At 39.6% G+C, this 27,641-nt stretch overlaps 1 long non-coding RNA gene across 1 annotated transcript in view; it reads right to left on the bottom strand.

The window, feature by feature from the left end:
- Positions 1-372: 372 nt before the first annotated feature.
- LOC120323057 overlaps positions 373-27,641 on the bottom strand; it is a 31,300-nt gene continuing 4,031 nt past the window's right edge. The window contains exons 3-4 of the long non-coding RNA XR_005563146.1: positions 22,588-22,640; positions 373-453 (exon numbers count right to left, since the gene is read on the bottom strand). This is a non-coding gene — a long non-coding RNA (uncharacterized LOC120323057). The remainder of the gene's footprint in view (positions 454-22,587; positions 22,641-27,641) is intronic.

The following is a 27,641-nucleotide window of genomic DNA, read 5'->3' as shown; positions in this document are numbered from 1 at the left end:
GGAAAGAAAAGACAAGAACAACTTGATTCTTCACAGTATAATGCTGTTACTCATGGTGCTACTAATGGATTGGAACTGGGCCCAGTGCTTCTCAACATATTCATAAATGTTGAAGGAAGCAGATAAGAAGGGCACTGATAAACTAGCTCATACAAAATTATTCAGAAAAGGCTAATCTAAAGTTGACTATGAGTTATTTCTGAAGATCATAAGTGTTTGTATTTATTTACACATTAGTAACTGCAGTGTGATGCAGTAGAGTAACATTCTGCTGATATATTAACAAGCAATTCAGACATACATGTGTATGTACATGTAGGTAGGTATGTATAGACAGGCTATTATATATAGTCAGTTAGGTGGTGAATTACCTGATGTCATTTAAGGAGAATAGCTGGAGTCCTTTGAGATTCATCAGACAGTTTGAATACATGATACATCAACCCTCAGGAACTAAGAAACAAAGAACATTAAGAATCATTAGGAAAGGGAAAGACAAAAACCAAATAATATTATGCCACTGTGTATTATTACTGCACATTATGTACTTATTTTTCATTTCACCCCACCTCAAAAGGATGTACTGGAACTAAGACAGAGATGGGAAGACCAAACTTATTGAACAGTTTTGTTACAAGGAGAGTGTATAGACTAGGTGACAGATAATTCATAATAAAAGACTAGATAATAAATGACAAAGATGGAATATGGCTGAGGTAGATATGAGGAATAGGAAGTGATTTATTCACTGTTTCTCACAATACAACAGCAGGTGGACTGATAATGAAATTATCAACCAGCAGTGTGAGAGCAGAGAGGAAAAAAAATCTTTTCAGACAAGGCCAGGGAATTAATTCTCACAGGATCTCTGTGGAAGCTACAGAATAAATTTCCTGCCAAGTGTCAAGTGAGAGTCACTGAATGTGGGGCTACTGGCACCTCTGGTCTAGAAACATCCAAGCCAGGTCAGAACATTCCTCAGTGAGCATTTCCTAAGATTGCCTGTTTGTGCTGTAAGAAAAATCCCTATGCATTTGACCCTTCTCTGAAATTCTCTTTCTAACCAGCATTGGTTCTAGAGGCCACAAGAAAACCCTATTGGGGTACATACATATTTGTAGTTTTAGCATACTCGAATGAGATTACATCATACGAATTTTTTGAAATGCCTCCAGTGTGTTTCCATAACTTGTGAATGTCCCTTAAAGAGAGAAAGAGAAGAGAAGGTGCATAACTTCCCTGTTTCTGTTCTCAGGTTGAGCTCTTTTCCTCACAAAATACTAGTTGCTGACATTCCTAGTTTTGTTACTGGTACCCCCAGTTTATTTGCAGAAGTAATCTCTTCATTCTGTCTAAAAACGCAAGAGTCTGCCCTTTTTTACCCCATTTATTAAAACAAATAAATGAACAAGCCTCACAATTAAATAAGGTCAGGACTATTCTGTAAAAAATCACATCCTCAGATGAAATAAATTACTGTAACTTTATTGGCTTCAGTGGAGCTATGGCAATTTACAGCAGCTGAATATTGCTTCAGCACTATGATTCAAGTTATCAAGAATGTGAAATGCTGGAATATTGATTCAGAAAAGTCTATTTGAATTTATTTTTCCAAATTAATTTACTCCCGGATTCATTAAACATGGGAGGGAAATATTTCTAGGATGAACATTAAGAGCAAAAATGTAAACTGGGTTACAAACTCACCAATTCATTTGAGGTATTTTCAGGCACTTTTAGGCTTCTTTGTGAGTCTGACCCTCATGGCATAGGATGGTATCAATTGCCTATTTAACAAATGTCCTTTGTATGGATATTTTTAATGGAGTCCTTTATATTACCACTCTTATTTTTCGGTAACTATGGTATTCCAATAGCACTCGTGTTCTCCAACAGAGCTCTGGGCATACCTTGCCTTGAAATCTCTCAGTTTATAGACAATATAGGGTGTATACATGGAAACTCTTCCTTCAGACTAAGCTTGCCCCGGTGACCCTTCTGCCCTTTTCATCGTATAATGGCTAATTTCCTCCAGGTACCTCAGTAAAAATGATTCTTGAGAAGGATCATGAAGGAGGAAATGACCTTGTGGTTCAGTTTTTATCAGCCAATCCACCCATAAAGTCAAGGTTGAAGAAAGCACAAAGGGTTGTATTAAATTGCTATAAATGTGTCATTTACTCATTGTAACTCCTTCTCTCCAATAATTGTGAAGTCTGGCAGCAATGCTGACACCATGATTTGCTCCTTTCTCTCTTAAATATCTTCACAGCAGCAACACCTGATTAATGTGCACCACCAACAGTTCTGGACTAAGGAAGCACAAATGAAGTCACCTCTAGCACGGGTAGCAAGGCAGAAAAGGCAGGACACAATGTGGTGACACAGGGGATAATAAGACATTTTAGTTTTAAGAGTGTTAATGATGAAGGTGGTGACTTTAAGCTACAAACAGTATTTTGGGGCTCCTGTGGGCAGGGAGAAGCAGGAAAGCTGCTGTTGGCAGCCACTCCCTGCAAGGGATACCTTGGGGCAAGGAGAGCCAAGGAGATTTGTGTTACTTGAGGACTGAGGCAAGGAAAGCTTAGGTGAGAGTTTGGGGTGGAATTCAAAGGTGGGATGCCTAAAATACCGTAGAATAAATTACCCTAAAAGCAAATTGGAAAGGTCTCATGTAGAAGAAGGCGTGGCCCAAGATGAGGGAGGAGGATCCTATTATTTTGGATGTGACATAATTCTTCTCTCTCAGTTCTCCATTTATGAAGTGCTAGTCTTATTTCATTTCTAATGCTTGTCTTGGTTTAAAGTACCAAGCTGTAAATTTGCTGGGGGAAGGATAGCCTTTACACATGTGTATATGCGTGTGTGGACACAGGGTTTCTTTAAGAGAGGCCAATTTTCAGCTGAGCCTCTAGAAAATACTGTAAACCAAGCTTCTGTTTATCAATAAAGTGTGATTGTAAAATTATAGGCCTGAATGACATGAAAATTATAAGACTGCCAGCAGTAAAATGGAAAAATAGATTATGAAAAAAGAAAAATAGAGAATACCTTTGAGATAAATATAACAAAGACAGTGTTGCCTTCTCATTGCATACATCTACTTTTGATTGTCATCAGATCCTGTACAAAGATGTTTATACTAAGAAATTTTTGAGAATCCAAGTCATAACCATAAGCAGTCTGCATGTCTTAATACTACATGGAGTGTTGTTAGCCTTTTTTTTATTTATGGTATTTGTAGCTGGCACCAGAGGCAAGCAAGAGAGAGGGACAGTTTTTCTCCACTCTATGTATTTATCCTCTGTGTTTGGCAACATTTGGAAACAGACCAAAACCAATTTAAGTCAATGCTCAGTTTTGTTTGTTCCCTTTATAGCCCATTTCTCCTCTTGGTTTGCGTGGGTATTTCCAACAGCAACAGAGAAGAGAAAATATTTCAAAGCAGAGCAAAATGTGGTTATATAGCAGCAAACAAAGGCAGGAGGTTTCAAGGGGAAAATGTGACTCCTGAAAATAATTTTAAGAACTTATCTTTGCACAGACTGCTAGATACACTAATATAATTACAGAAGTACAAATCCCCCGCACACATACCAATGCGCAGAGTAAATACAATTACATCAGTGCTTGCATGAGCACAGCTTGCTTTATTACAGAAAGAGTAAAAAGCTGTGATGGTACTAAACCTGCCTGCACCTTATACCAATGGTACTATTATCATTACTATTATTAATTTATCTTAAACTTTTGCACCCCTCGTACATGTGGTCAGACTGGTACAAAAAGTAGATGTAGAGCAATCCTCTCCCTTCCCCCTCGCCCCTTAGTTTAAGGTTCTTTCTCCTGTGATCTCTTTTAAATTATCATAAGGTGGCAGGGTGGTCAGCCCACCCACTGGAGAGAGATTTGGTTGTAGTGATAAGCTGTTTATTAGTGGTGTAACCCAGAAGTGTCTTCTTGGCTTCTTTGTGGCAGCTGCTGAAGGTGAGTACCACAGAGCAGCAGTCAACGCAACCCACACAGCATTATAATGGTTAGGGGGAAACTGCTGAAATTAAATAGAATATGTTGAGTTAAAAGCACTTTTCTAATTCAGCTTTTGGAGGTGTGTATCTTTTTAATGGCTTGCTTGTAACTATGGGAACAAGGGCTTTCCCCTCTCTCCCGGGGTTTTGCCTTTAACTGTGTTCAGTGTAATGCTGCTCCATGTCATTCTTGGAGCTGGTTGAGACAGCATCATATATACTTCTCTTACAATACATGCGTAGCCACCTACAGAGCATGAAAAGACTGATTTTCTTCTTTGTAGCAGGCACAGTGTTAGATAAGACAGTTAACTGATTGTAATTGATAATTTATTCCACTCTGGTTTACTGCCTTATTTGCTCTTTCCTTCTTTTAAGTATTGAGGATCTTAAACCTATCATAGGTTTTGATGTCTCTTGAAAAAAATGCAAAGTTGGAAAGCAATTGGCAGGGCAATTAGTAATGTTAAATCAGTGTGAATTCAAATCATTTAACTTGCTCCTTAGCAGCTGATACTAGGAATACAAATTAGAAGGTGGAAAGAAAATTGAACTACTGAAACTGGAAATCATCAAAACAAAAGACCCTGGGTTTGAGACTGAGAAGAACATAGACCTCTTTTAATATGGCAAGAAGTAAAAAAGAGAGGGCCAGAACATGGGTTTAATGAGCACGTTTGTTTTCTTTCCTTTTGAGGACTGGCAGCTCTACAGTGTGACTGTGAGGATAGTGGCAGTGGCACAATGGGAGCTCTCACCCTCTTCTTCCTTCGTTGTGATCAGTGCTCAGCTCACTGCTCAGCAAAGAGGAAGAGTACAGTAACTGCTGTGTCATGGACCACTCTCATCCACATCCCTCTCCTTCTGGAGAAGGGGAATACACAAACCAAATATCCCTGGGTGTTGCTGAGGAAGGGTTGTGCTGGGATGTTGTACCTGAAAGATGACACTGTAGCCTTTATCCCCACCCTGGGCACATCACTTCCTGCGTTTCAGAATGAAAGGATGCCATAGTAGAGGATTTTTTTTTCTTCCTCTTATTTCTTTGATTTAGACAATGTCATAGCTGAAGGAGAGAGAAACAGCTGATTCCGCTGAGTACTGCAATCATGTGCAGCTGCATTTTATGTACAGTATCTCTCAGTCATGGTCACTATATTTAAAGCTTTAGGGCTCTGTTTCTCTATGCTTGTCTCCTGGAAAACACACAAACAAAAGATTTCCCAGTTCACACTTAATACCTTCCAACTTTAAAACCAATTATTTTCTACTAGCGTTTTCAGTCTCAATTTTCTCTTTCTATGTTCTATCTAATTTTACCTTGAATACTTTTCCGCAGGGAAGCTGAATCAGATCAAAGGAGCTTTGCATTTTGGTCTAAAGTTGATGAAATCATTGTTATCCTGAGGCTTCCCCGGGACTTCCAAACTTGGGATACGTGCGGAAAAACTACTTGCTTCACATCCCTGTAGCTTCATCATGAGTCTTGCACTTCTTGCCAGCTTATCAGTGACTGAGCTGTTGAAAGCAGGCTGCAGGGAAGGACAGAAGGAGGCAATGGAGATTGGTGGCCAGAATCAGTGCCATGAGAACCAGAGTGTTTAATTTCTGTTTACTAATTTCTGAAGTAATGGTGGTAGAAGAAAAAAAAAAAAGGCAAAGACTGAACTGTTTATTGCCAGGTAAGCAGTAGTAAGACATGTAAGCAAAGCAGTTTCAAGGCCAAATTCATTACACTGTCATATGAATGTCCTGCCAGAGCATCTCTTTGGACCTCCCTGGTTGTCAGTCTTCTTCAAAGTCTTAAAAAGCTCTTGTGGATGAACTTGCTGTGAATCCTAGAATAATTTAGGTGCTAGGGCTCTTCGTCTGGCCCAGTTTCCTCCATGTATCCCATCTGCTTTTTCATGATGCCACGTTACCAACATCACACATACCAGGCAGCTCAGATCCTTTCTACAAGGCTCTGGAATCACACACCATAAAGCCACAGAGCATTTTTGAGCAGCCTAAATCTGGATCCAGCCTGTAGGAAAAGGATTTAAGATGCTTCTCCAGCTTCAAAGTGCACCATGTCCTGGGAAGCTCAGGAGCTTGTAGGGAGGTGTAACCTAGGAGATTCTGCTGCTTTTCTGTTGCTCTCTGCAAAACTGGAGACCATCTGAAGCCTGGTGTCTCAGCACCCAAAAATCTCTTCTCCAAGGCAGCAACAAAGAAGTTGGTAGAGGATTGCACCCCACGCTTTTTCCTGCAGATTACACAGTTTCCATAAATACTCATGCTTAGGAAGGCTGTATTTCAGACTGTGACACATCAGAGGGAATTTCAGAACCAGGCTAAGCAGGTGCAACTCTACTGATAGCTCCCATCTGCACCCTAATCTCCATTTGTCTCCGGTGTAACCATATCACAGCAAAGTACACTTGGGGAACACACGTCGTGATGCTGCTCAGAAGGAGCTCTGTGAAGGAGAAAATGTCTGTTTCACTGTTTGGCTGTACATGGCAGTCCATGGAGAAGCTTCAGTATATAATGTTTTAAATGAGGAAATCAGTGGAGGGGGCCCCTCTCTCTGTTTAATTTGTTTTAATTCTTCACAAAGTTCCCGCTAAGGAGTACTAACACCACAGTGGAGAACAAATCCCTCCGATGTGTCACATGAAGTCAAACCTTTTCATCTGACCAGAGGGATAATTCCCCTAAACAATATCACCATAGTCAAAAGGAATTATAATTAATTCATATAGAGAGAATATAATTAGCATTCTTAGGAAAGAACTGTCTGCTGATGTACTTACTGCCTTATGAAAAGATTTTTCTTAGGAATGATAGAAATAAACTAAGAGGTCTGAAAATCTCTTTTTATTAGTCTCAAGTGCAGGAAGATCACATTTACCACTTGCCAGACAGCCTTTTGGAAGTTTAATGTATGAAAAAGCTGTACATCAAATGAAAATACAGAGTTGACTATTACAGAAGCTGTGTCCTTCTGTACTAATAGCTGAAGAACAAGCAATCCTCTCCATCTTCATGTCTATCTATACAGTCAAGTTCAAATTGATTCTTAGACTGATTTATAGATATGATATCAAAAGAGCTGGAAGGCTGTTGCAGGGACACACTTATTTGTATCAGCTACAATGTCATCAGCTGCACCTGTATTATTTTTTCTCCAGCAATCCGACTGCTTCTTTAGCAGATGTAGTCCTGCCCATAGTCCTAATGGACACTTCTTTCTCCCTTGAAATGTTTAAGCAGTAATTGTCTGGGAGAAGACAGGATGACAAAGAACAAACTGGGAATAATTCTAGTAGGGAAGGGCATTAATTCACAAACCACCTCACTCTAATTTTGAAAGTCAATGGCAGTAACAAACTATAAAGCTTAAAGAATATGAAACAGGGAAATGTTGTTACCATGCATTTCCATGAGGTTATTAGTACAATAGGATGGTGCAACTTTCTTAACCCAAAATACACATATGTAAGTTGTCAAATTCCTCCAAATGCTTTGGCTAAAACTACCGTTTTGTTTTTTTTTATTTTCGTAGGAAACGTTGAATAACTTGTTTACACATTGATCCAGTATTTTGCAATGACATTTTATTTTGAAATTTACCCTTACATAACATTCAAAAGGGTGAAAAAAATATAGGGCAAAGAAACAAAAACGATTTGTCTGATTCAAAAGTAAATACCTTATTGGACTTGGAATAATTTTGCTGAGGCACAAAAACTGAAAACTATTGGGTAAATTAAAACTCCACTTCCTTCACCAGTTCAGGTCAAGAAAAGTCAAATATTTTCACAGATTTATTTGTGACATATTAATCAGGCCTCAAAATCTCAACTAACCCATTTGTTCCATAATTTCTACACTGTAAAAACTTGCTTGTTATCATACTTTAGCACTGATTTTGATGAGAGAATGATGCAAATCTGTAGGAATGCATCTGGAATTCTGTTGTCCACATGTTGTGAATAAAGGCTTAGTATTCTCAAATTACTTCTCTATACAAACTGGCTGAGAAGGAATCAAAACATTGCCTCTGTGTCAGACGAGCTGGAAAGAAACCTACTGGCATGCTTGCAACATTGCTTTAACTTTGTTCTGGCACCAAACAGGAGGGATAAGTACAAGTGATATAAGAGATATAAAACATGGTAAAGAGCATTCCTGGAAGTGTCAAGGCCAGGTTGGATGGAGCTCTGAGGAACCAGGTCTAGTGGAAGGTGTCCACGGTGAAGGGTCTGGAACCAGATGGTCTTTAAGGTCCTTTCCAACCCAAATCATATAGATGGACAACTTCAAACTGACCTCTGATGGAAGGTGTCATTTTGCTGTGGACAACTGCTCTCCATGCAAAAAAAGGCTTATATATCCTAGTGCTTGTGAATTGTTCTATGTCCATTGAAAATTCCTGGGAATAATGACCTTTACAGGCATTTTCAAAAGGTCGAATGGAGATGAATGGCATAGCAGAAGTTGTGAACATTCACCTGAGGAGCAGCAATAGATGCATAACATAAATTTCTCTTTAAGCCAGTAAGGTTTTTGTCCTTGCAGATGTCTCTTCTAGCAACAGAGCAACCTGTTGTTAGAAGAGCAGTTTTAAGTGTTTGCTTCAGTCTACAAAACCTGAGCGCTGCTGCCTTCATTTGATGTTGTTCCTTGTTCTCTGTTTATGCAGAATATCTTGTCCTGCTCACTCCTTACTACTTCTTTCCTGTTTCTCAGGAGTTAAACAATGTAAGAAAGTACTGTAATTTCTTATTTCTCCTCAGTCATTGACAAAGAGAGCTTTCTGACCATTTGACAGTACATTACACTGCCATTGTACTCTAAAATTTCCAGATTTTCCATAGGCATATAATATTAACATCCATTTAACTTCACCATTCCTTTCCTTAAAAGTGATCTTTTATTCATAACTTCATCCCAGGAAAACCATCCCCAGCCATTTGCCCAAAAGTAATGAGAAGATATAGTTACACATATTATTTTAAAAAGTGATACCAAAAGTGATGAAAGGAAATTTAAGTTCTAGACCGAATTAACTGTTTTGTGAATAGTAAAAAACAGTGCACATACCAAAGAGTGAATAGCTGGGTTTTGTAACACAGCAATAATTGTTTTTCCTGGGAAATAGCAACTGAATCAATAAGCACTAAGGTTGCAGAATGTTTTTGTTGATTGATCTCATCATCTCAGCAACTTCTAAGCAACACAGTTACTACTGCTGGCCATTAAAAAAATTATGAGTGTTCTGAAGACCTATTAAGCAACTAAAACAATACTATTATTTTTAGAGGTCTCCTAATTCTGGCATTTCAAATCAATTTTAATCGTTTGAGGTTGTTGCCTTTGTGAGGAAACCTTCAGGATATGTTAATGCACTTCAGCCTGGTGCTCTTCTGTCTGGAAAGCCATTAGAGAAGTCACTTGACCCAGATAGGCTTTCATACAAGATTTTACATATTAAATGTCATGTCTTGTCTCCACCAAGACTTAGCAAGAAGCCACATTTCTAGTACTGTTCTGTATTTCTGTGTTTTCATTGTATATGTTATAAAGGTGCATAAATTGCCATGGAAGTCTAAAATATTCTCTATTCAGCTGCAAGGAGAACTTCATTCATAATGGATAAAGGATATCTTTATGCTACAGTTAGGTATCAGATCTTTCAGTAGGTGTTGCTTTCACCCTGGTAAATGGTTTTTTTACTGTCTAACCAGGTAGCAACCTGCCCAAGAGGTGTGAGCATTTGCAGAGCATCTTTAAAAAATCAATGATCATTTGTGGAAGGTATTAAAACCAGAGGTCTTCATTAAGTATCAAGTGTATGAACTGCAATAAACCCTCAAGGGGACACTTGAGTCTGGAGGAAGCTGAGGGAGAAAAAGAGTATGGAAGAAGACACTTGTCTCCAAATCAGCCATTCTTTAGACAGATCTCCTGAGAGAATCTGTTCCCATCTGACAGATGTGGAAACTACCAGACAGCTTTTCAGATGAAGGGTATTGATATGAACTATCTCAAGCCAGAAAAATGATAGATATTAAAAAATGGGATTTCTCTTTTTACTTTTTTCTCTCTACAGCTGTCCCTCATCTGTCTTGTTTATTCTCTTGAGTTCACTATACTGCATTATTTTCTTTTTATCTTAAGGTCTATCTAGCATCATGGATGACAGTGGGGCATCTAGCAAATTATGGCAACCTGAGAAGAGAAGAGAATGGCCAACAAACCTATTGGTATCCAAAGCCACAATTCAAAACCAGCGCTAATCCACAAAGGAGTACCGAGCTGGGGCAGCTGGAAACCTTTATGGGATCTCCCCAAGTCTTTCTTCTCTATTTTACTTGCAGATACTGACAATGTGAGCCACAGCTGACTGGTGATCCCCAAGTCTCCTCATTTACCTCATTTTGTGAGCTCAACTGAGCTGTTTGAGGTCTTCCCTTCAACTGCCATACCCAGCAATGGTCAGGTGAGATGAGCTCTTCTTCCTCAGAATAGTTGGAGATCTGGCTAAAGAGACCTGACTGTCTGAGCCCTGAGTGTCCTTTAAACTTTCACACCATCCAGCTTTGACTAACACAACATGTCAGTGGCACGTGCAAGTGGGCAGGCAGGTTTCTGAGCTCACCCTTAGCGACAGGGAAAGACACTCCTGAGCAGGAGAAAGGGAGACGTAATCGAGTCCATGGGAATGTGCTTGGCAAACTGAAAAAACAACCATAGATGTTTAATTCTGGATTATCTAGACATTTCCTTGGGTAGTAACATAGGTTTGGAAACTAAGCATAGTTAACCATATGGGTTAAGAAAGAAAGAGATTGCATATTGCTGCCTTCCTTTAGATTCCTTCTGCAAATTCTTTAACATTGACTAAATAATCAATAAGCTGCATAATCTCCCTGAAGCCTCAGACAAGGTAGGATTAAGTCCTTGCAAGGTGAAGAAGGGAACAGAAAACTGGTCACAGTGCTGCTTACTGATTGTACTTTGGGAAATATTTGTCACCATAGCAGGTGACAAATTTTTTGCCATTCAAGGATCTTGCACAGAAGTGAAATCTCAGGGTTGCTTATTCCACATGCATCAAGAACCCTCTTCTGGGAGCAGCTTTCCGTGAGAGGCACAGAGCATTCGCAATTGGCAGGCAGATGGGGCTCAGTTAAAAGGCTTCCAAAGGCTACCAAACCTGCTGGGTTCCTTGAAGCTAAAAGAGAGCATCAGAGAGACACGATGACGCATTTCCGTATTTTCTGTTGTTCTATATTATGTCCTCTACTGTGCAGCCATTTAGACATGTTGTTTCCTTTAAAGGGTCCTTCCATTCCTTCTGCTGATACCACACTTAAAGCAATGATCTCTCTGAATAGGAAGCAAGGGACGGGAGAGGTGTGAAAGTAATTAGATCTTAAGATTTTTCCATCAAAAGCTGATAAAAATAAGAATTTCTTCTTAATTGTTTTCAGCTATTTTTAAGTCAGTATAGGACTGAAAACACTTCTGATTAACAGGAAAAAAATCCGAGATAGATAAACACATCAGAAAAAAAATCAAGAGTTTCATTTTTAGGGTGGGGGTGGTGGCATTCATTTTCAAATAACTGAAAGAACAACTGTGGATTTTATCATATCAATCTGTAAAGAGAAAACTTATCACATTTCTCCACAATATTGATTAATATTTAGTTCTTTAGATTACTCTTAATTCAAGTAACCAATTAAAATGAGTTTTCTTCTGGCTGGTCATACTTGAATTTAATCTGATTTTGTCAGTATTGATAGAATAAATATTTGTTGATAATTCCTGATGTTTCAAACATGTTCAAGATCATAGAACCATAGAATGGGTTGAAAGGGACATTAAAGATCATCTAGTTCCAACCCCCCTACTATGGGCAGAGACACCTCTCACTAGACCAGGTTGCTCCATGTCCCATCACACCTGGCCTTGAACACTGCCAGGATAATTACTGCTTTAGGATTTATAACTTCTGCATGAACTGTTGGGCTTGGACAGTAAGGAGGCTGAGTAATAATAATGATCTAAAAATTTCAGGTGAAGTTTGAGTCTCACAAGAAGTACAGCTGAAATTAGCACACCCTTCAAATTAGGAAAAAAACAGCAGGATGGATCCTACTTCTGATAAGTTCCCAATTTCATTCCAAGAAATGCAAAATTGAGTGATGCAGGACAAAAGAATTAAGGCAATTGCTGCCAATATTTTTAGCCATATTGTCAGTGTTTTCACTGGCAGTATGTCAAACATCACCTGCCATGGACCTAACCAAGACCTTATGGACCTCAGTACGGTATAGACTCAGGACAAAACAGGAGAGTAATGAAACACTAATAAACAGTATGGTCTCACTGGTGTTCTGTCTTACAGGCACTCACTGGCAAAAGAATTTCAACAACATCTGAAATTTCTGAGAATTCCTCCTAGGTAAAGGGGACAATACGCTGCAAGTTGTCAGGAGGACAACAAAACCTGGCACAGCAGTGTGGCTGGCATGCAAACTTGACTTTACAGTTCCAAATGAAAGCTGGCTGTTTGGAGGCATGACTCTGAAAGTCATGACAACTGCAGTAAGCTTAAGGCAACAAAGTGAATCCAGCATGAATTTTACATGGTTAGAGAAAAGGACAAGCTACAGTCAGTGCAATCAGAAATAGATAGCAGTGGGTGAAGTCCTGCCTTTGGAAAGAGATTCAAACCCCTAGCAGAAGTCAACTGAGCACAGGTAAAGGATTAGAAGGGTGCTCAAGCTCTCCACTGAAGTTATGTAAGGTGAGCATGAAAGAAGAAGGGGATGGGACAGAGCCAGGAGTTACATTTTGGCAATAAGGCTAAATTGGAGGAGATAGATCAAAGGACAGTCATATATAACACCAATATGCCAGGAGAGAAGAAGTAGAGCCTGTGCTTCTTAAAAAAGAAAAAGAACAAAAAGGGAAGTATCAGCCCACCACACTTAGCACCAAGTTGGGGAATGTGAAGGAAGGAGAGGACTTCTGCAGAAAAAATGTTAGGCAAAGGCGTACAGGTCTTTAAGGGCAAAAGTCTCACTCAGATCTTATATAAATATAAAATATGTATAATATAATATATAAATATCACTCAGGTTGGCTATGCTTTTTTCAGACATGCCATGGATGACAAAGGACATGTAAGAAGAAGCAAGTAGTGAATTGAGTAGTGGCAGCCAAAGGAAGTGTCAAATGACACGCAGTAGGAGAAGGACATGGAGAGGAGACATGCAGAGAATGGATTGGAAAGCCAAAGGTGGAAGAAACGGACAAAACCAGGTACACACTAAAAAGGTGTGGATATGAATCATGTCTTATCCAGTGAGAGAAGGCAATAGATTGGGAGGATAAAGGAACAGAAATAACTCACGAGAAACTCTCAAGGTGTGTGGATTTTAAGGACGTATAGAGGAAGCAAATGGAGACATTGGAGGAAGACAAGGGAGAATAAGCAGGAGGTAGAAGGATTCTGTGAAACAAATCAGAGAATAGTGAAAGCTGGGGTTGGAAAACATTACAAACAAGCAAAACCAAAAATCCCCAGCACCTACAAACAGCATCTTCTCTTTGTTTCATGAGGGGTAAAGGGAATAGTATTGTTTTGACTTAGATCTCTCTTGTTTTGCCTGTAGCTGCTGTTTTCCTGCGTGCAGTACAGTGTTGATTTCAGAGAGGAGAAAATACCCTTTAGAATGGAGATGACCATTGTTTACATTACACAGGCAGTTGTGCTCCTCTGTCAGCCAGTTTATAAACAACAGCTTCCTGGCTAAAATGAAACTATTTTTTTCTTGGCAAAAATATTAACACCGAGTGACTTTTGCTACCTTTCATTCAAGGCAATGGGCAAAAGAAAACTTCAGAACTATTCATATGAATATTTAAAAGTAGAGAAAATAAACAATCTAGATATGCTGCAATTCCATCTAGTTCCCAGTGGTAAAATGATGTCAATACATCTCTCCAAAGAGCTGTTACTCTGGCATTTATTGGTCCCCGTCAGCTGCTGATTGGAGGGGGAAGGAGGTAATGTTCAAGAAACCAGCATATTAGAGGGGTCCCATTTCGTACTGTGGGATTTGGGTTTGCTTGCAGTGTTATTCAGTTCCAGGAATTCATTTTCCCTTGCACATGTAGGTTCAGAACTGATTCAGATTTGTCTCTGCTTCCCTCTCCGTGTGCTCCCGTTACCAAAGGAGGCGACAGGGTGAGAAGTCTGAGCAAAGGGTGATTTAAGGGATTCCAATTCCATGCATCGGTGGTTCCTCAGGAAGCCCATGACTTTATTTGCTCCTATCTGTAAGCTCTTTACACCACATTTAACCCACTTTCTCACAGAAACAATACTATGCTTAATTCTCACCGATCAAGTGAAAGTGTACTTGGGATCTGTGAAGACAATAGGTTTTAAAAATAACCATACTATTTCCAGTGGTTTAGTTTGGGCTGAGCAATTGTTGCTTTGTTTTCTGGAAGGCTGAAAGTCGCTGCTCAGCCCTTCCCAATGCTATCTTCTTTCTTGTGCCTTCCTGCTCTGACAGCTGACAAATGATACCTACTGTACTGTTGCACTGGAACCCCTCCTATCTCTCACCTGTATCCTGTAGTACATCAAGAGGGATAAAGATAAGGAAACCTTTCCGGTTTTGGTGCAGGAAATAAGAGAGGTTGGCCAGGTGCAACAGAAACAGCTCACAGTTGCCTGTATTTAATACACAGCTGCCTGAACTCATGTAATACGTCTGGTTTGTCCTCTAAGCTGGCAACAAGACTCAGAGCTCAGCAAGGGAAAGCCTGAAAAGAGCTGGAGGCAGGGAAGAGCAAATTCTCCTGCCAGAAACCTGGAACAGCCCTGCCCCGAGGTGTTTCTGATGCAAACCAGGGGAGTACGCTAACTTCATTAGGGAAAGCTCTGATGACAGAGTGAAACACATCCCTTCCTCAAGAAATTCCTCCAGGACGAGATAGTGGTGACAAACCTGCCTGACTTCCAGTGAAAAGCCTTCCCCACCCTGCCATCCCGGATGCATCTGCCCTTGTGCAAAACAAAACCTGTTCCCTACCTCTCTGGCATTGGGTGTAAAACAAGCCCAGCCATTTGAAAGGCAAAGAGCAGCCTCCTCACTGAGGCAACAAAAGATGGACGAAAAACAGATAAGATAGTTTGCAAACTAAAACCAAACTAACTGGTTTTGGTCGATGTGATGGGAGACTGGGCAACTGTAGGGGAATTATGCTTTATAATTTTTTCTTTAACACCCCCAGCCCATGTGTTATTTCTTTAATTTTACTTTTAATTGAACGTAATAAGATGTAGGTAAAATCCCTTTCAAATAGCCATATTAACTGAGAAAACTCTAGAAAATGAAATTGGTTTAGTGAAATATTTCCCTTTGACCAGAAATCACTCGCCAAGTTATTCCAATAATTCATGAATAGCTTTATATTAACTAAAAACTGTTTTTCTCTGAAATAAAAATTTTTAGCTATTACATGCTTTCTGCTACTAAATATTTCTGAATCAGTAGATATAGCAAGTCTCAGCTCATGTGTAACCGACAAAAAAAAGATGATTTGCTCGGCACTGCTGAAAGACAGTTATGAAAGAAGTTATGGTGAGAAAACCACTATTTTTCCTAATGATATAAAGTTCCTTCAGAATATACCGTCTCGATGTTATCTCTGCCTTAACCTATTCAGTGTTACCACATAAATTCCCTCTCTGATTTCAACAATGCTGTCAGCAAATATTCCAGAGTTAAAAGTAGAGACCCTGAACAATTTATTCATAGCCTTATCCTCATTTTTCATTTGCAAAGTACTGGCAAATACACTTAGTGATCACAAATGTGGTTATTGCCAAGAATTTTTCAATTAATCCTTCAGTGTGCATAGCAAGTATTCATAAGATTTTAATTTTGAGCAGTTCGTATGTGTTTTTCTTCACTTGGCTAAGTCGCTGTCTTCTGACTCCTTAACCCATGCAGGACTTCTCCTTGCACAAGAATTCATGACATCATTTCTTTGTGTGAATAAACTTGTGAAGGAAGATTCACAGGTATGAAATGATCAGCCAGCAGCTGATCAGCACCAAATTAGGCACTCTTGTAAACAACACTTATGAAAGATTTGGCTACAGCACTTCTTACCAACTTCAGTGAGACTTTTGTGGTAGAATGGACAGTGAACTGGTTATTTTGTGTAGTGTCTTAAGCATGTTAGTAGTGCCTTTATGGGGTAGATTTTTTTAAAGGTCTTTCAACATAACTAGTTGCAGGATTACCCCCAAGTAAGGCATGTGAAAACACTAAACTTATCATGTGTTTGCCCTCTTTGTCAGGAACTGTACTGATAGGACAAGGAGTAATGGGTTCAAAATGAAAGAAGGGAAATTTAGGTTAGATATGCAGAAGAAATTCCTTACTGTGAATGTGGAACCCTGAAACAGGTTGCCCAGAGAAGTTGTGGCTGGCCCATCCCTGTCAGTGTTCAAGGCTGGGTTGGATGGGGTTTTGAGCAACTCAGTCTAATGAAAGGTGTCCCTGCCCATGGCACTGGGGCATGGAATGAGACGATCTTTTGTCTCCCTTCCAATACAAACTGTTCTACGATTCTATAATTCTTATGACCATGTATTCTTCAGGAATGAAAGGAAATCCCAAATAACACTAAATGTATGTCCAAGGTGAAAAGCCACCACTCAGTCTAGAACAAGATTAAGAAGCAACTGATGCCACACAAAATGCACTTGCAAAACTAATGGCAAATTTTCAACACAAAAGAGGAATTCTCATGGGCAGGTAAAATTTAAAGCATGTTTTTCATATGCACAGAAGCATTATCAACAGCTTATTCTAAAGTGATCTGTAGCACAGCTCCAAGCTAGGCCAGTTCCACAATCCACATGCCTGAATGTAGCTGCTCTGAATACAGCTGCTCCTCTAAGTTCTTCTGCCTTACTGCTCAGGGGTCAGGAGTTGCCCTGAGCAGGCTGAATTTTGAAGTAGGAATATTAGCACATTACGTGACTCCAAACTCTATGCCATGCTGGCACTTGAGTTAACCTCCCAAGGGAAAGAGGTTTGGCTCTTCCAGGAAGGAGCAACCTACTTTTGTAAAGCAGCAGATCCAGAAAGCCGAACACGGAGAAGGTGGCAAGAAGTAGGAACAACAAAACTCTTTCCTCATGTTATTGAAAGCATTTGTATCTGTCCAGGCTGTTTTTTACCTTCTTTTGCTTTCTGTACCACTTTATATTGCCTTTTGTTCTTTGGTCTCTCTCCCCTCTTACATAAATGATTTGCCCCGACACCAATATACGACGGAGTAAATGAATCACTGCAGTAGTCATTATGAAAATATAAATCATTGGTTATCTGTTCTTGCATGTGTAGGCAGACAATATATTCAGTAATAAACCATGTGCAGAAACAGAGAGATTTATCTGCTGTGTAATCTCTGGGAAAAAACTGGCACCTAATATGAATCTGTGGAAGTGTGATCTCACCTGGTGTCTCTCGGAGGGGAGACAAGGGTGTGGAGGAGCAGCACTGATTTGGGTTCTTACAAATGAAAAAATATAGTCAAAAAGGCATCAAGGAATGAAAAACAAAAAATATTCCACAGAAGATTAAAAAGAAATGACAAACCAAGGGAAAGATAAAACCATAACCCATGGAATGTGGAAGAAATCTGTTAGTAACAAACAGCTTCCCATGCAGTCACCCATTAATCAAGAAGAACCAGGGGCAATAAACAGGAATTATCCAAAAAACTAAATTATATCTTGAACTGCCCCTTCTGACTATATTCCCAGCAATACAGATAAGGCACAGAGGAAGAAAAAGGATAAACATGAACAATAACAATTTCAAAAAGATAAAGTCTATTAAAAAAATCCTGGAGTTCTTTTTACCATACTATCTCCTGGAGAAAGTCAGCAGCTGGGGAAAATCTCAAACCTCTTTGGCAACATGAATCATCAGCTGTGTTTGATGTTGATTGTGAAGAAGGAAAGTTTCCCAACCATAGGGGAAGACAGCCAAGAGGAAGAAAACTTTTGAAAACAACAACAAAAAAATAACAAACACAGAGGTAGCAAACGTTGGCCATTGCTACAATAACAGTGCAATGGTAAAAATGGGCACAGTTCAAATCCATCAGCTGTCTCATCGTGTAAAACACCGTAGCTGGGGGTGATCAGGGGAAGTTTTTGATGTGAGGAGGGTTCCTCCTATAGACAGACAGCCCTCAACAGTGTATCTTGGCCACTAGAGGAAAATGTCAGTGACAGCAAAATCCTTGTAACATCTGCTATAGACAGCCCTGTAGAAAATAACTGAGAGAGATGCAGGAGCCTGCTGACAGTGTAGAGCAGCAAAGAGGGAGAAAGAGAGGGGAGGATGCAAAGAGTCCCACTGACAGTTCTCTCAGCAGATCTCCTTGGCTGGAAAGTGCAGACAGTGTATCAGTGTGAAGGGGTGACTGGCAGACACTCTGATGTACAATTAACTGTGTGCTTCCTTATAGTATTACTTCAAGCTGAGATAAAACCTCTTCAAATGTTTCACTGACATCTAAATTTCCTTCTGCAGATCTGCAGAGCAATTTTGGGGGGATCCTGCAGTACCACACTTGTCATCAAACATGAAATATTCTGCACTTTTTTAAAGTCAGGATCAGAACAACACAAAGAGCTCAAATTTCTGAGCTTCCCTCCCTCTTCTCCATGAGCCTTGTGGGATACCTGATGTTCAGGCAACAGCATGGATTCAGGTCCAGACTTGAAGCACAATCCTTTTCTCAGGTCAGTGTCTTTGATGCCATGATACAGGTGGGTTATGTCATTAATGAGAATAGTTCATCTAACAGTTTTGTCCCTTGCTTTGATTCAACCCTGGTTTAAGGCAGAAAACCCATAAATTCAGTGTCAGCTGAGTCAGGCTTATGGTACATATGCAGCAACCACAGCAAACTGCCTTCTATGGGCACATGTAGCCCAACTGTGTGACACCCTGGTATCTGGGGGCACCTGGCACCTGTGATATGTCCCTCCTTTAATTTCATTGCTTATCTTATGCGTTATGCAAATGAAGAGAGGTATTTACATTAACCATTGAACAGAAATCCTTCACTCATTTTCACTGTCTCATTTATAACCTAGCACACTTCCTCAGAGCGATAGCTGGGAAGTGCTGACCCCTCTGCAAGTTCAGACAGAAACTGAAGATGTGGATCTCTGGGATGTCATCCCAACGCCACTGGTATGTGCCCATGCAAGTCCCACCCAAGTCAGCTGGGAAACTCTGTGTGTGCCCGTGAGAAAGGCTTTGCTGCTCCATTCTTTGAGCAGTGGTTGGAAGACTGGGAGCAGCTGGTGGTGGCACTTACTTGATACTGACATGGTGGAAACATCCAGGGAACGTGGGAATACCCCTCAAGAGTTTTGCAGAGGCCAGACACAAATAAACAGGTAAATGAGTATGATGAGTGAAAACAGCACCATACTGTACTGAAAAACAGATTTCATCTAACTCTAGAACATACACAGTTGGAGAAGTTTTCTGAACCCAAAAGAGGATGTGACCACAAAGTGATGTGTGTGCTCATGATTCCTGAGACCTTCCTGGGCTTCCTCTCCTTAGTTTAGATCCTATTGATCATAAATACTACCTGACTCTTAATCAAGATTATACTCATGGATGGTTTTGCTACGCTTTGACTTCCTTCAATGTTACTGACCAAAATACTTTTTACTAAAAAACCAAAACTGACATTTTGTTTGCTTTCATTAAGAAAAAAATAAATTGCATTCATGTTTATCTTAGGAATAGTTTTTCAAATGGGCCCAGGAAGAAGAAGAAATTGATAGAAAAATACAGATGAGCAATTTTGTCACTAACACATTCACTTAAAAATTGCTATAAAGTAAAGTACCTTTGCCTCAGGCATGTTTTAGGATGTTGTTGTTCAGTTCAGTGAACTGGTTCACTTTCATTGTCTTGCTAAAGTTGTGTCTGCAATTGAAATTATACTTAATGCATCTATTGGATATGTTAACTGAGCAATATAATTTAAAATTTGAAGTATATGTGCATGCATATAAATAAATATATAAAAAGGTTTTTAAAGTTTTTCTTTGTGGAAGACCTTTGTAGGTTGTTACTTTTCACAGGTAAAAAGCAAGCTTCTGGAATATTTAATTGGTTTATAATTACATTTGATAGGGAAATTTTTAAGAAATAGATTCTTTTGTTTTTCACATTCAAAGCCATTGAAACTGCTTTTTAAGAAATAGATTCTTTTGTTTTTCACATTCAAAGCTGTTGAAACTGAATACAAAAGACGTCTTTTAATGGTGGGAGAATAGATAGTTTTAAACTTCCACCTCCTCTGCGATACTTTGATTTCTAAAAAGATGGAAATTGTGTGAATAAGGGGGGTAAGCCTTAGCACTGCATGTTTTCTATATTCTAAAACACAGGAACAAAGAAGGGGGGTTTTTTGTTGGAGAAATTTCTGAAACACCTGAGGAGGAAAATAGTTTTGTCTTTGAAGTACCTGATTCTATTTAAGCATCAGATCTACATCTTCTTTATCTTTTGATTTTCCAGACTGAGAGATAAAATGGAACTGAGAATTTTCTATCTTCTTCAGCGCGTTTGAGATAACAGAAATCACAGCTTCAAAAAAGAAGACAAATGATGGCAGAAATGATTCGTGCCAGTTCCTTAAGTATTTCTGGATTATCAGGAGGTGAAATCCCAACAGAAATTTGTAGACCACCCTGGATGGCTCCTCTGCCAGCAGTTGTCACTCTCTGAGGTTTCTTTGCAGCTGTCATTTCCTAGTCACCTATCCTTTCTGGTAAATCAAAACTAATATGAAGTGCAGTAGCACAGAGTAAGCTCTGGCAAGGGTCAGTGGAGTTGTTAGGGGCAGAATAATATATAATTAATAACTAATATTATAAATATAATAACTAATATATAATTAATAGCTAATAATAGTAATATAATACCTAAAAATAACTAATATGCCTCTAATAATAACTAATAAAAAACTAAAAATAATAACTAATAAAAAACTAAAATGTTTCTTTACTGTTTACTTCAAAAAGAAGTTGAAGATGAGCTATAGTTCCTAAGTCCTTCAAAGTATTGACGACAAAAGGGTAGTACTGTTGATATCACAGCAACAATCCTAGGGTCTTTCTGACCCTTTGACTAGGGAAAAGGAGAAAGGATGCAAAATGTTTCTGTTAAACAGTTTATGAAGTGCTGAGATTCCATACAGAAAATAACAAGGTACCCATAAATATCATTAGTAGCCATAGCTCTGAAAACCAGTCCTTCCTCACTTCCAGGTAAAATTATGACCATTCATTTATTTTAGACTTCTCTTATGTTGTACACAAACAGATGGGATCCCAAGCATAACATGTTAGGCAATGTAAAATAACCTGCAGTGAACCCCTGCCATAAATGCTGGGTGGGGCAGTGAAACACCCAGGCTAAATCTGTGCTGGTTTATTAAATGTGCAAGTCTGTCCCTGGACACTGAGACCTGAGCACCTCTACCAGGCTGGAGCAGAGCAGCCTAGCAGTCTGGTTCAAATTTGGACAAGCCAGCACTTTCCCAAGCAGTCCCAGGCAAGATCCAGAGACCACTCCAAACAAGCAGTTTTAGAGGGTAAGAGAGGCTAAACCACCATGGACATGGACTGTGCTGTACTGGTTGGTCTCAGCAGCAGCAGCTCCAGCCACACTCAACTTCCTAGGCAGAGATCACAGAATCAGAGAATGGCTTGGCTTGGAAGGGAGCTTAAAGATCATCCAGTTCCAACCCCCCTGCCATGGGCAGGGACACCTTTCACTAGACCAGGTTGCTCAGAGCCACATCCAACCTGGCCTTTAAACACTTCCAGGGATGGGACATCCACAGCTTCTCTCGGCAACCTGCTCCAGTGCCTCACCACCCTCACAGCAAAGAGTTGTTCCCTAACATCTAATCTAAATCTACTCTCTTTCAGTAGGAAGCCATTCCCCCTCATCCTGTCACTGCATACTCTTGTAAATACTCCCTCTGCATTTTTTTTGTAGGCTCCCTTCAGGTCTTGGAAGGCTGGAATTAGGTCACCCCAAAGCCTTCTCTTCTCCAGGCTGCACAATCTCAGTTCTCTTATGCAGCCATAGGGACAATCAGAGATCCAAAAGTTGAAGCGAGTGTTTAAATTCTCCACACACATTAATGATTCTCCTGCACCATCTGCTGAAGTAGACAAATGTACCTACTGCCATTCTTTGGGATTGCTTGCATTTGCCATGAAACACAGAAAATGCCATATTCTGTGGTGCCTTATCTTTGGGTCCTTATCTTCTTTGACTTCAACTAAGCTTCACTGAAGCAGTTTTTGGCCAAATGGAAGTTTTACCACTACATCTAGTCACTAACACTCTTTATCAGGAAGGCATTTGCCATTAAAATGTGGGAAGATATGCTAAACAGTACCTACCTGAAACCACTGAAACAGGTTTTATTGTGATCCATTGCTTAAACAAAGGCATTCTGTAAAAAAAAAAAAAAAAAAAAAAAAAAAAAAAAAAGACAAATATGTAAAAGTTCTCAGAACAAATACTGGAGTGAATACTTATGGATGATTTATAATAGTTAGCCCTAACAACAAGCGTTTCTCCTTTTCCCATTCACACAGTTTCACATCCAATTTATATTACAGTCGGGTAATGTGACTTGCCATCTGCCCACACAGGACAGACAAACATTTGTTTTCAAGCAGCTGTGCTGGTGGTAAGGTTATCACCCCTGCTCCTGTCCAATTTTTTGCTAACTGTTAGCAAAAACCAGACTGCTTGTCTGATTGCTCCCTAAGCAATTTAGTTAAAATGACCTCTACGAACAAACACCTGCCACTTGATTTCTTTAAGCCAACCAGTCCCTTTTGGACTGAAGCAAGCTAGGGAGTGTTCCCACGAGTTCCTGTGCTGACAGGTACAGAGCAATAGCCTCCAGCTGCAGCACAGCACCAAGAAACTGAGGGCAGGCTGTGGTGAGTACCCTTTTCCACCAGCAGGGTTCAACACAGGAGACAGTGTCTGCCACAGCCAAAGTGAAGAAGTGTTTGTAAATGTGATCATGTCAAGGCATAACATTGCACTACATAAGAACAATTATTTCTTTCTCATTTCAGAATACTAGATGCTGGAGTGAAATACATGTGTATTTCACATGTATGTCCAGGTATTATGGAACTGCAAATGTTTAAGATGCATTTAGTGGTGCCTTTTTTTTTTTTTCATTTCCCTGCCTCTTTGAGGAAAAAAACCAATCACCAAGACAGAGCATTTTATTAAGTGATAAATTAATTTTCTTTAAGCGTCAACTTTAAAAGTGGAAGAAATCTTTCAGTAAGTTCCGCCTGTGTCTACACAGAGGAGGTCATAAGTCCTGCAGAGCACATTTCTCATTTGCATTTTAAATCAACAGTCTCAGCCTTTGCTGTCATTTTATTCCAAGAAGGGACAAAGGAGGGTTTTACCTTTTTATATATAGACTTTTTTAAGTCAGTTCATTTCAAAATGGGCTGGATTAAAGGAAACTGGTTTAATTAATGAGACTTCAACTACAACTCCTTAGTCCCAAGACCTTGCTTCATTTTAAAATGGCATAAGACTGACTGATTGTTAGCTATAAGATGAGAAGATTCATGCCATCCTGGAAGAATTCACAATGCATATGGTCTTTTCCACAGAGTAAGAAAGTGGCACCTTGCAGGACTTGGTGTTTGATCCTCCTGCAGGAGATACATATCCACTCTGGTCAAAGCATCTCCAGCCTGAATTACAGTTCCAATTGAAAACTGGAGAAGTTCTGCCTTATTGTGCTGTCTCAGCCTTTGCCTTCTGCCTCCAGCAGCTCCCATGTGGTACAAGTTTCTGACCCTAAACACTGGTGCACAGTTTGAATACCTCTGCTAGACTGGTCCCACTAGACTTCTGAAAATTCATTTTAGTGGTTTTCTGCCATAACAATAATAAATATGTACTTTTTAGATACTTCAGAGTATTTTTTACACTATCTATGCAACTATTCTACAGCTGTAGAATAGTTGCAAACTACTTTTCAAAATAGGAGCCTGCTTTCTGCTGTGTCTGGGGGAGAAAGGATGTCATGCAACACTATTGGAGCCTTGGATCTAAAGTAGATGTAATGTCCAGACAGAGATGGCAAATGAAGGCACTGTTATTAACTGGAAAAAAAATTCTGAGTGGAAAAGGTGTTATCAAAATCATAATAATGATAACATGTCCAATATATTATTCTAACCTCAAACATTTCATTAGTTGACTTCAAATATTTGAGTAGTTATTATCCCTAGTCAGCCTAAAGTTTTCCATTCTGCAAAGCAGGGATAGTCTCTGTCTAGGCTGAAAGACCTCTGCTCTGAAGCATTTAGGTGAAATCTAGGTCGCTGGTGTCCTATGTCCTTACTAGACAGTAGAGCAGTTTACAAAATTTGCGACCCATTTTTTCCACCTATGTTCATACAGGGATTCAGATCTATTCATTTCTAGTTCCCAGTCAGAGAAAGAATTATTCAAAAGTCTTTCTCGTAGCCCTTGTTTTTAGAGGGAGTTTAAAATTATTAAAATGGAGCTTCTTCTCATGGGAGAGAAAGCCTAACACCCTTGGCTGTTGGCCTTCTAAACCTGATATAATTAAGTCCCAGGAAAGCTCCTTCTCAACAGCAGAGGGTTTGATTTTAATGAATAATGCTATCTCTTTAAAGACTGATGTGTCTCTGCAACAAAGGTCTTGGCTTTATAAAATGTGGCCTTGGAGAGCAGAACCCACTTGAACCACAACCTCACCACACGCTGTAGCTGGATGATGCTTTGGTATAACAAGGGCAACCTGTGGAAACACGTTCCCTTTGTACTTCTCTAGCAATTTTCCCCTTTTCAGCAGTAAATACTGTGACAGACAGACACCACAATACTCAGAGCCAGTAGAGCTTGTGGAGTAGTTACACAAGCTGCTCCAGGCAGAGCCAGCAGTCTGCCACAACCATGACCTTAGATAGCTTTTCTTTCTATGCCAATTCAAGCCATGCTTTGACTATACAGCAAATCTGGCTTCAGGGCTACTAACATAGGAGCAGAAATGCTGTGGCCACATAATGCAAAGCATTGATCCAATATAAATTCACTCTGCCAACTCAAATCTGCTGAAACAATACCAAGAGGTTATGTTCATGCAGGCAGGATTCGTACTGTAGAGGTATTCACACCACACTGTGCTCATGAAACAGGGATCAGGAGCCAGCAGGAAGCCAGCATAGACCCATGGCATGTGCATGGACTCTCTGGATAGAAATGCAGTCATTCACCTGTGCCAAACACATCTCATCTGTAGTACTGTGTCATTCAACAGTGTCTTAACCAGCATCACAGGTCATGGGGGCTCAGCTTCAGTCCTCCTTAGTCTGGAGACCCTGATCAGAAGAGACAGACATTCTTACCCTTACCCTTCCCTTCCCTTTCTTTTCCTTTCTTCTTGCCTGTCCTCCCCTCCCCCTTCCTCTCCCCTCTTCTCTCTCATTTTAATTTCCACCTGTTTCTGTCTGCCTGTATTTATTTATTTAACACAAGCCCCTCTTTCCCCACGAGATGATCAGGCACTGCTGTCTCTCCGACCACCAGTAAGTAAAAAAAATCAAACTCTTCTGATCGTTTTCACTTAGACTAAAACATTGGCCTGAAGAATCACTGCAATGGTATAGTAACTGCAGGGCATTTACAAATATTTAAAGATTTATCACTTACATAGAGTCACTTGTGATAGTAACCATCAAGCACATAGTTCAGTGCTTTCATTTTAGCAAAAACACTGTCTTACATCCAGAATAACATTAGCATAATTTCTTGAAAGAATAAACCCACTAGCACTAATCAAAGAAAAAAAAAGCCTAAACCCTAAACAAATCATAAGATAAGCATAGTTCTTCAGATGCAAGTCTTTGTACAATAAAAAAAACCCTTGAGCAGTAATATTGGAAACATAACTCTGCACCTAAAGGCTTTTTATTCCTGATGAATTATTTAATCACAGAGAAAATAATGATCTGAACAGGGTCCAGCAGATCTTCTTGTCCTCTTTAGAGGTCCTGCAGTCTTTCCCTGTTAGGTGGCATTGGTATTTTTCTTTCTGCTGCCACTGCCCCTTCTGGCTCATTCCCTTGTTAGAGGAAACATGTTTCTCAAACGTGATTGAGAACAAAAGTTTCTCAGCACATCTTGGAATGAAAAGTTCAGTAGTGTGGATTAGGAAGACACAGTCATGTCCCTTCTTATCACACAGATAGGTATCCCACTGCTAAGTCCAGCTGTATAATACTGATTTATACCCTTGATTTCAGAAGAAAAAGGGAGCACATTCAGTCATAGCAGTCTGGAAACATTTTCCACCATCAAAATACTAAAAACCCATTTTGATGACAGACTTGTGTCCAGTCACATTAATATTTCTCCATGCAGACCATTCCCCTGAATAAATATTAACTTTTCTGCTCAAGCATTAACCAATTATTCACATAAGCCTCATTCCTAATGTAATGACACTGGCAAAAAAAAAGATAAAACACAAACCAAGTATTTTCAAATCCATCCTGGCAAACACTTTGTGTTCTTTATGGGAAGATTTGCTGTGGTTTGTTACATTACTGTAGTACCATTACTTGTTATATTACTACATTTGGAACAGACTGTCAGCAGCAGATGGACTATTACTGATATGCAAGTAGGTGAGATACAGTGGCTGTGCAAATTAAATCACTGTTTGCAGATCTCTGTGCTGGTTTCTCCTCGGTAGAGGGCCATAACTAAGTGGTAGGAATTCCTCAATATTAAATCACCTCTGATTTTTTATAATACAATATAAAAAGTAATGCAAACAAGAATCACTGGCAAATCAAGGTTGTGAAAGCCATTTCTATGCATCATTAGTGTACATATTTACAATAAGATACAAGATGCACAAGGATTTAGCTGTGAGACTCCCATAGGGGAGACACATGTGGAATAAATCTGTGTACATCTTACTGCAAATTTACTTAAGTTTTAAGTGTTAGGGTAACTTTATGGCTTAAATTTACATGTAGAGTTTTAGTGGCTAGATCTGGCAGATTTGAAAGCTTTAAATTAGACTGGAGTATATTTTTTGTCTCAAACGTGCAGCCTAAATAGCATTTCCCTCTACAGCTGGCTTATTAATGAAACTATGCAAAACAGAGCCAATTATGAGTCTTTTTCTTCCCTGATGTCAGTTGCAATGGGGTCCTCTGGTCATATCCAGTCTGTAACAAGGAAGAGATGGGATCAGCCTGTGGACAAACAGCATCCTCACAGATGGTAAGCAAAGCAGCAGCACTTGAGCAGGCTGTGCATCATGTGCTTGCTAAGATGGGGTACCCAGCCAGAATGCACAAGCAGCCCCTGCTGAATTCAGTCACCTACAGGGAAGGGAAAGCAGCTTGGTGGTCAGGATTAATTA

Source organism: Pipra filicauda, unplaced genomic scaffold (genome assembly GCF_003945595.2).
Source record: "Pipra filicauda isolate LSUMZ 115617 unplaced genomic scaffold, ASM394559v2 scaffold18_size4552066_pilon, whole genome shotgun sequence".
In the NCBI taxonomy this organism is placed as follows: domain Eukaryota; kingdom Metazoa; phylum Chordata; class Aves; order Passeriformes; family Pipridae; genus Pipra; species Pipra filicauda.
This window is presented reverse-complemented; position numbering and strand designations above follow the sequence as displayed.